The sequence below is a fragment of the Silene latifolia genome, chromosome 11 (assembly GCF_048544455.1).
Source record: "Silene latifolia isolate original U9 population chromosome 11, ASM4854445v1, whole genome shotgun sequence".
Taxonomy (NCBI): domain Eukaryota; kingdom Viridiplantae; phylum Streptophyta; class Magnoliopsida; order Caryophyllales; family Caryophyllaceae; genus Silene; species Silene latifolia.
Genome location: NC_133536.1, coordinates 92,426,182 through 92,435,781, shown reverse-complemented (window position 1 = coordinate 92,435,781; position 9,600 = coordinate 92,426,182). Strand labels below are relative to the sequence as shown.

The 9,600-nt window shown below is 38.4% G+C and overlaps 1 non-coding gene across 1 annotated transcript; it reads right to left on the bottom strand.

The window, feature by feature from the left end:
• Positions 1–348: 348 nt before the first annotated feature.
• On the bottom strand, positions 349–455 carry LOC141616218 (small nucleolar RNA R71). Its single transcript, XR_012530576.1, has one exon. It is a non-coding gene; the product is annotated as a small nucleolar RNA R71 (small nucleolar RNA).
• Between the last annotated feature and the right edge of the window lie 9,145 nt (positions 456–9,600).

Below are 9,600 nucleotides of genomic sequence, written 5' to 3'. Positions count from 1 at the left end.
GTGCCCACCGAGGAGAACCTACCCAATGGTACTCCCACACCACAACATCTAACCGGAAATTTTATTGCCAAATCCGCCTTTATCCAATTAGTCGAAAGGAGCCAATTTGGGGGGATGCCTAGTGAAGACCCTCATTCTCATATGGAAACCTTTTGTGACTATTGTGATGTGATTTCTCAAACCGGTGTAACTCAAGACCAAATTCGATGGGTCTTATTTCCTTTTTCTCTAATTGGCACCGCGAAACAATGGTTGAAGGGCCTTGATAAGGCCACTCTCGGAATTGATTCTTGGAAGAAGTTGGCTCTAGCTTTCTACAAAAAATTCTACCCACCGGAAAAGACTAACATGCTAAGAGCTCAAATTACGGGTTTTAAGCAAAGGGATGAAGAATCTTTGTATGAAGCTTGGGAGCGATTCAAGGGAATTTGTCGCTCATGTCCTCATCATGGACTTAGCGAGTGGTTCTTGGTACAACAATTTTGGAACGGTCTATATGAAGATTCAAGGAACATTCTCAACATGGGATCAAATGGAATGTTCACCGAAGTTGACGACAATCAAACATGGAACAAAATTGAGGAAATGGCGGTCCATAACTCACAATATAGTAGACCTCGCAAGGCTACTAAAGGAGGAAAGCATGAAGTGGACTCCGTTACTCAATTGGGTGCTCAACTTAGTGCTCACATTGACACAATCAATTGGAAGTTTGAAAAGGCTATGGCTAGACTTGGAGAAGCCTCAAAATCACCAAAGCATCATGTTAATGCCATGACGGCATCTTCAGCAATCCCAAGTGGGATATGTGAGAATTGTGGAACTTTGGGACATGACCAAAGTGAATGTAGGGGAACAAATGAACAAGTGAATGCTTTCCAAGCATACAAGAGTGGTACCCTTATTCCAACTATTACAATGAATACACCAAGTTCCATCCAAATCTCTCATACAAAAGCCAAAATGTTCAAACCCCTCAAACAACATACACCCCACCTCCCATGAGAAACCAAAATCAAAGACCCTTTTACAACCAAAACCAAGGTTACCAAAATCAAAATCCATACAATCACCAAAATGACCAAGGTTTTGATGTTCAAAAAGCGGTCCTCCAAATGCAAAAGAATCAACAAGAATTTTTCACTCAAATGCAAAAAGATAGTCAAGCAAAGGAAACCACCATCAACAACATCCTAGCTCACACCAAAATGTTGGAAACCCAATTGACTCAACTAGCATCTTTAAGCTCACAAAGACAAAAGGGGCAATTACCACCTCAAAGTAATCCCCCAAGACATGAAACGGTTAGTGCCATTCACTTGAGAAGTGGTACAAGGAATTCTCATCTAATTTTTCTTTTTCTCCCTCTGATTTTTCTTCACTTTCTTTTTCTTTGTTTCCCTCTAATATTTCCTCACTTTCATTTGATTGCTCTTTATCTCCCTCCGATTTTTCCTCACTTTCTTTTGAGTTTTCTTTACTTTCTTTTCCCTTTTTTGATTTCTCACTTTCAAGTTCCCCCTCTTTCATCTCACTTGATTGATCTTTCTTTTCATTTGTTTCGGTCACATCACTTGATTTTCGAATGTCTTCATCCTTTTTGGTTGCCTTAGAACCGGAGTCCTCTTCATCGGTGTTAATGTCCACTTCAGCATCTAGTTGAAGAGACATAGGAGGATTCCTACTTCTTCCTCCTCTGCCACGACCACCGCCCCTTTTGGCGGTTGTCTTCTTTCGTGCAACGGTTGGTTTGGCAGTGGCAGAGATTTCATTTGGTTTGGCAGCGGTTTTGGGAGCCATCTTTTTCTTGGCAATGTATTTTAGATTGAAAGTATTTCTGAGTTGAAGAACTTCCTTTGAGAATCTTGGAGGCATTTTAAGAGAGTGGAAAGAGAAAGGTTGTGACGGTTTTGGGAATCCGAAAAAGGTGAGGGTTGATTTTTGTTTAGTGGGTAATAGGGTGTGTTAGTGGAAACAAAGAAGTAAATAAGGGGTTGGTGTAATTAATCAAGGTGAGAGGACGGTTGAGTGTTGAGAGAGTGAGGCTAGGGTGTAGGCTTTTAGGAGTGATGGGACATAAAGTAGTTTTGGAAGCTCAATGCAAAAACCAACTCAAGTGCACATAGACATTTGTTAATTTCATTTTGTTCGACATATGCATGCATTTTAACCATATTGACTGAAATTTAATTACACGTAAATCCTCCTTCTAATCAATCATTGGACAAAGTAATCTAATTTAGCGGTATGTCACCCAATAAACCAATTTCTGACCGAAGTCTTTCGAATTGTTCTCTTTCTAACGGTATCGTAAGAATGTCCGCAATTTGATTTTCCGTTTTACAAAAGCTTAAACAAATGTGACCTTTCTCAACTTGATCACGTAGAAAATGATGTCGTATGTCGATGTGTTTAGTTCGTGAGTGTTGTATAGGATTTTTTGCTATATTAATTGCACTAGTGTTGTCACAAAAAATAGGGGTAGTCTCGAAAGTAAGGCCATAATCATGCAATTGTTGACGTACCCAAAGAATTTGTGCACAACATAGAGCGGCACTCACATATTCGCTTTCGGCCGTGGACAATGCAACGGTGTTTTGCTTCTTCGAAGCCCATGAAATGAGACACGGTCCTAGGAAAGTAGCAATGCCCGAGGTTCTTTTCCTATCTAATGTATCACCGGCATAGTCCGCATCCGAAAAACCTACAAGATCAAGTTCGTAGTGAGTTGGGTACCAAAGATATAGCCCTTGTGTTCCAATCAAATACCTAAAAATCCGTTTGACGGCTTTGAAATGAGATTCTTTAGGATTTGCTTGGAAACGGGCACAAGCACACACACTAAATTGTATGTCGGGTCGACTAGCGGTTAAGTAAAGTAAGGAACCGATCATACCTCGATATACCTTTTCACTAATTCTCTTACCGTTTTCGTCTTTGTCAAGCTTGACTTTAGACACCATTGGTGTAGGCATAGGATTAGAATTAGTCAACCCAAACTTACTTAGCATTTCTTTTAAGTACTTTTGTTGGTGAATCATCGTTCCATTCTCACATTGTTTGATTTGAAGACCAAGAAGGAATCCAAGTTCTCCCATCATACTCATTTCAAATTCCGAAGTCATCAAATCAGAAAAGTACTTATAAAGAACATTGTTAGTTGCACCAAAAATAATGTCATCGACATATACTTGCACAAGCAACAGTTCATCTCCTTGTGACTTGATAAACAACGTTTTATCCACGGACCCACGTATGAAACCATTTTCCAATAGAAACTTTGAAAGCCTGTCATACCAAGCCCTAGGAGCCTGTTTTAAACCATAGAGTGCTTTATCTAGTTTAAAAACGTGGTTGGGAAACTCGTTGTTTATAAAGCCCGGAGGTTGTTCAATGAACACTTCTTCATCAAGGTATCCATTTAAAAATGCGGTTTTGACATCCATTTGAAAAAGCTTTATACCTTGAAAAGACGCAAAAGCTACAAGCATTCGTATGGCTTCAAGCCTAGCTACCGGTGCAAAGTTGTCATCGTAATCAATTCCTTCTTGTTGGTTAAAACCTTGTACCACTAGTCTAGCTTTATTCCTTACGATATCTCCAACATCATCTAGCTTATTGCGAAAGACCCACCGTGTACCAATTACAGTACGTTGGGAGGGCCTAGGGACAATATGCCATACCTTGTTCCTTTCGAATTGCTCCAATTCCTCTTGCATTGCAATCATCCAAAGATTCATCGCTTAAGGCTCTTTGTGACATGGTCCGTTCAATTTTTGAGATGAAGGCATTGTGTGCACAGAAATTTTGAAGCGATGATCTGGTTTTTATTCCAGAGGTTAGGTCACTGGTTAAGTTTGATAAAGGATGTGAGCTTTGGTGTTTCCATTTCTTGGGGATAAGTGAGTTAGAGGACTCGGTTTGTTCGTCTGCAACAGTAGAGGGGACTGTTGCATGAGGATTGTTTGAAGGAGGTGATTATGGTTCGTTTATGATTAGGTTGGGCTGTTCTTCACCATCCTTGTTCCCCCTGGATGAGGTAGCATCATATTGTGTAGGAGGACGATTAGTTCCCCCTGAATTTTGCGCATCCTCCTCATGCAACAGTGGCTCCAACTGTTGCTCAGCTTCTTCTACCACTTGATCCATTTCATGTCGTATCATACCAATCTCAAAATCATCATCATATTCATCATCCTCATCATCAACCTGTGTGTTTGGCACAAAAAGACTAGATTCGTCAAATATTACATGAACGCTTTCTTCCATTTTCATAGTCCTCTTGTTATAAACTTTATAGGCTTTACTATGATCGGAATAACCAACAAAAACTCCTTCATCACTACGAGCATCAAACTTGCCAAGGTTGTCTTTTCCATTATTGTGCACAAAGCATTTACTACCAAAGCATTTTAAATGTGAAATATTAGGTTTTCTTCCTCGTAGTAGTTCATAGGGAGTTTTCTCAATGATTTTTCTAATCATGACACGGTTGTAAATATAACAAGATGTGTTTACGGCTTCGGCCCAAAAATTCTTGGGAACCTAAGAGCTAATGAGCATGGTCCTAGCCATATTTTCAAGAGTTCGATTCATTCATTCCACAACCCCATTTTATTGTGGGGTTCTTGCGGCCGAAAAGTTATGACTAACACCATACTCATTACAATAGGACTCAAATGACGAGTTCTCAAACTCGGTTCCATGGTCGGATCTCAATGAGACAAGTTTATAACCAAATTTGTTTTGAACCTTTTTGACCCAAATTAAGAACTCATCAAATGTTTGATCCTTAGAACTTAAGAAGAGAAGCCAAACAAATCTTGTGAAGTCATCTACAATGACACAAATAAAACGACTTCCACCTCTACTCACAACTCGCATGGGACCACATAAATCAATATGAATGAGTTCAAGAGGTAAGGAAGTGCTAACAACCTTTTTGGATTTAAAAGAGCACTTAACTTGTTTTCCTTTAACACAATCATCGCAAAGTGATTTAAATTCAAATTTAATGTTAGGAATGCCGTCAACTAGATCAAGTTTCTTAAGGGTGTTAAGTGTCTTAGCATTTACATGACCAAGTCGTTTGTGCCAAAGTCAAGGGTCGTTCTTTTGAACACTCATGCATGATAGTGATTGACCCGACAATGCATACAAGTTAGTCATGTAGTCATCTTTAACACGTTTACCTTCAAGTATGAGTTCTCTAGTTTTTCCATTGATGATTCTACATTCACTAGCAAGAAATTCAACAATATTACCTCGATCACAAAGTTGTGAAATGCTCAAGAGATTGTGTTTCAAACCTTTGACAAGCAACACTTTGTCCACGCATAATGACTTTGACTTACCAACCTTTCCAATACCAATTATTTCACCTTTCTTGTTGTCGCCAAAAGTCACCATGCCACCATCGTAGGCTTCTAGCGAGAGGAATTGGTTTTCATCTCCCATCATGTGACGAGAGCATCCACTGTCTAAGTACCAATTGCTGCTGCCCCTCACTAATGCCTATAAGAAATCAAACATTTAGTTTAGGAACCCAAACAAGTTTGGGCTCCTTCTTGACAACGACCTTTTTGACTTCCTCTTTCTTTATCCACACTTGTTTAGCATTTTTAGTGTTTCTTTCTAAGTCACGGACTCTTTTGTCATATCCATTAAACTCATGACCTGTTTTGCCACAATAGTTACATATGATGTACTCAGAAGACCAAAGATACTTTCTTCTTCTAAGTCGGTTTGACTTGGATCCTGGTTTCGAGTGCAACAAAGTGTGTGCTACTCTTGTTGCATTTGAAACCAAGTCCAAAGATTCTTTGCAAATTTTTCATATTCTTGTGATTGTTTCAAGAGAAACTCCAAAACATTCTGACTTCCTTCCCATTTTAAGTAGAACATCTTAGCCTCATCTAGCTCTTTAGTTAATGTTTCGATTTTAACAAGATGATTAAGATTCAATTTACCTAAATTGTCGAAAGCTTGTTTTGCAAGTCTTGCTTCATCACTAAGTAACATCCCAATTTGTTCCAATTGTTTATTATCCCTTTGACATAATTTGAGGTCAGCTAGAAGAGTTTCACGTTCCTTAGTTAAAGAAGACACTAATTTCGAGAGAGTATCTATTTCTTTTCTCGAATCGGATGCCACAAAGAGAGACCTCTCGTGGCATGAGTCCTGTTCACTCTTTTTAACATCTCAATTTGAGCAAGAAGGTCATCATTTAATTTTTGAGCTCGTTCTAAGGCACTTTTGACATGACTAGACTCATCATTTAACATTTCAAAGAATCTTAACAAGATCATCCTTTTCGTTGTTACGAGTAGCTAAGTCAATCAAAAGTTGGTCACGTTCTTGTGTTAGTGATGACACATTTCCTTTAGAACTGGATGCAACAAAGACAGGATCTGTTGCCTTTGGTTTCATCGACTTTGTTGGCTAAAAACAAATTTTGTTTTCGAAGCTTTTTGATTTCTTTTTCAAGACCCAACATGGAACTAGGTTGATCATTCTCATTTAGACTTTTTTTTAGGACTACATTTTCCTCAGCTATCTCCTCAATTTCGATTTGCATAGCTTCCAACTTATTAGTTTGGACACGACATTTATCTATGAATTGATCTAGGAGGAGACAAACTTTGTCTTTAGAGAAAGATCGAACCTTTTTCTTGAGCTTAATTACCTCATGGTCTGAATCAGAGTCTGAATCCGCGGAGTGAGCCATAAGACACTTGATGTCTTCTTTCTTTGATGATTTGGAAGCATTTTTTGAGGAACTAGACGAGATGCTAAGTTTGGCGTCTATTTCATCCTCAAGGACATCGTCCTCTTCGAAATCAGACATGCCCCAAATAGCAGTCATTACCTTGTTTTTGTAATCACGTTTTGCAAAGTTACGTTTTTCCTTAGATTTGATATCGTTCCACTTTGGGCATTCCTTGATTTGGTGACCTTTGTCACCACATTTAAAGCAACCAACAGTGGAGTTAGATCTTCTCTTAGGAAAACGGCGTTTACTAGAGTTGTTGCTATACCTTTGAGAGTTTCGACCATTGATCATGCCAACAATGTTTTTAGTGAACATTGCAAACTCATCATCTTCATCCTCCTCATCACTTGAGAGAGCATTAAGAGCGAGTCCTTTCCCTTTAGAGCTTTCACTAGAACGCTTCATGAGAGTTAACTCATGAGCCATAAGTGAGCCCATAAGTTCATCAAGGGTGAGCAATGAAAGGTCCTTAGCTTCCTTAATAGCCGTAACCTTCGGTTGCCACTTTTCAGTTAGGCTACGAAGGATTTTACGGACTAAATCCTCGGATTGAAAACTCCTACTTAAACTCTTAAGGTCATTGACAATACTAGAAAAACGTGAAGACAAACTATTAATTGACTCATCTCGTTCCATATTGAACATCTCATATTGTTGCATGAGAAGATCAATACGGTATTTCTTGACTTGTGACGTTCCCTCATAGGCAAGGTTTAGGGTGTCCCAAATCTCTTTGGCCGAAGCACATCCAGATATACGATTAATCTCTTGGTCACCGATCCCATATTGAAGAATGGACATGGCCTTAGAGTTTTTCTCGATTTTCTTATAGTCGGCCTCAACATACTTATCCTCACTTTTCAAGGAGCTAGTGCCATCAGCATTAGTCACTTCGATTTTGAAGGGACCCTTTTGAATGATTAACCAACATTCATAGTCCGCACTTTGGACATAGTGCTCCATGCGATGTTTCCACCAGGCATAGTTTTCTCCCTTGAAAATGGGATACTTAGTGTGTTTTGAATCGTCCATAACTATAGGATCAACTCTTTGGATTTAACCAATATCAAGAGCACAAGGCTCTGATACTAATTGAAGAGTTAAGAACGATTAACACCTAAGAGGGGGAGGGGGTGAATTAGGTGTACCTTTTAAAATTTTTATCCTTAACTTAGTTAATTAACTACTTTAAGCTAAGAATAAAGAAGTACAAGACTTGAGAAACTTAATTGAATGTAAGTTCACAAGAAGGTACAACAGTTCTATGTCACAGTATAGGTGACTGTGACACAGAACTTGATTAGATACATGCGAGAAATAGCAAAGTGGAAGAACGTAAAAGTAAATGAACAAACAAACGACATTTTAAAAATTGGTTCAGCCTCTACTCCGAGGCCTACGTCCAACCGTTATTTTATTGCTTGTTTAGAAATTTACTCAAACTTACTAAACCCCTTACAATGAAAATAACTCGCCAACCTACTCCGGTTGCACTCAAACTTAAAGCTACTCCGCTTCAAGAGTTTATGGGTTCTATCTCAAGGTGTTACAGAATCTTGAATCTCAAGAGTTCACTCAAATGAACATGGAGATTACAATGAAGATCTAACACGAGAATCATGGAACAAACTCATCATGTCACAGTACATCGAACTGATACTTGGAGGTTTTACAGCTTTTTCGAAAACAATTTTGAAGACTTAAAATCAGAAAAACGTTTTGCAAACACTTGAAGAACAAAGCTTTAAATGCACAAATGATTTGCAAGGTTTTTACAATAAATGCTTTGGAAGTCTTAAGAAATAAATGTGACTAAGACACTCTATTTATAGTGGATTTAGTCTTAGGTAAGTACAACTTAGAAAGATTAAATCCAATATTAAAATGATAGCTTTGAGTGATGGTAAGTGTTAGACTTATAGGCTTGGGGCTTAAGAAATCAGAAAACTTAAGCTTCTACACTCAACATGTGACAATTTACCAAAATGGCAAAAAGCTTTTCTTACTTTAGAAGTTTGACAAGTCTTTTTTGCCATTTTAGTAAAAGGTGTTTGCACAAATCTAGAGGTTTAGACAAGTGGGCTTGCGACTCCAAAATTTCAGATTATTTTCAAGCTTTTGAAAATTCAAATGTTTAAGGTTTAAAGTTTGCAAAGTTTTGACACTTAAAAACATTTGGTCGAAAATTCCTCCTCCGTATGATAGTATCAGAAACCACAGTATAGCGTACCGTTGCATGATTTTGCCATTACTTGACTTAAATGAGAATGTTACACTTACTCTTACATATATCGACTAAGGCTTGGAAAATATCATTGTCTTGACTTCCTTGATTGGCTTGATCATCTTGAATCATTGTTGAAAGTCCATTTGATTGCTTCATTCACTAATTATTTCAACTAAGAGCAAACAATCAAATAACAAAGGGACTTGGCATCATCAATCCAATGTGTTCTAACAGACACTTAAACGACAAATCTTCAAAGGCAAAGTAAAAGATCTAGCCTCACTAGTGAGCCACCCATATTTGGTGTCAAGAGGGTTATGAGTAACCCACTTGTACTTGTTAATCATAGCATCCACATCAATGAGATGACCACCCTTTTTCTCCACATACTTGATATCCTTGTTGAAGTTCGGATCAAAGTACTTAGCCAAAAGAGTGACTAGACCTCCATTCACAATAACGGTGGTGCCTTGCTTCCCACAATCAACATTTATCCATCTTTCCACCAAAAGCCTTAGAGAATTGAAAGGCTTGGTGAATTCCCTTCCAATGTTTAAGGCCGACTCAAGAAGAACACAATCGAGCTTGGTAAAGTGGTTGG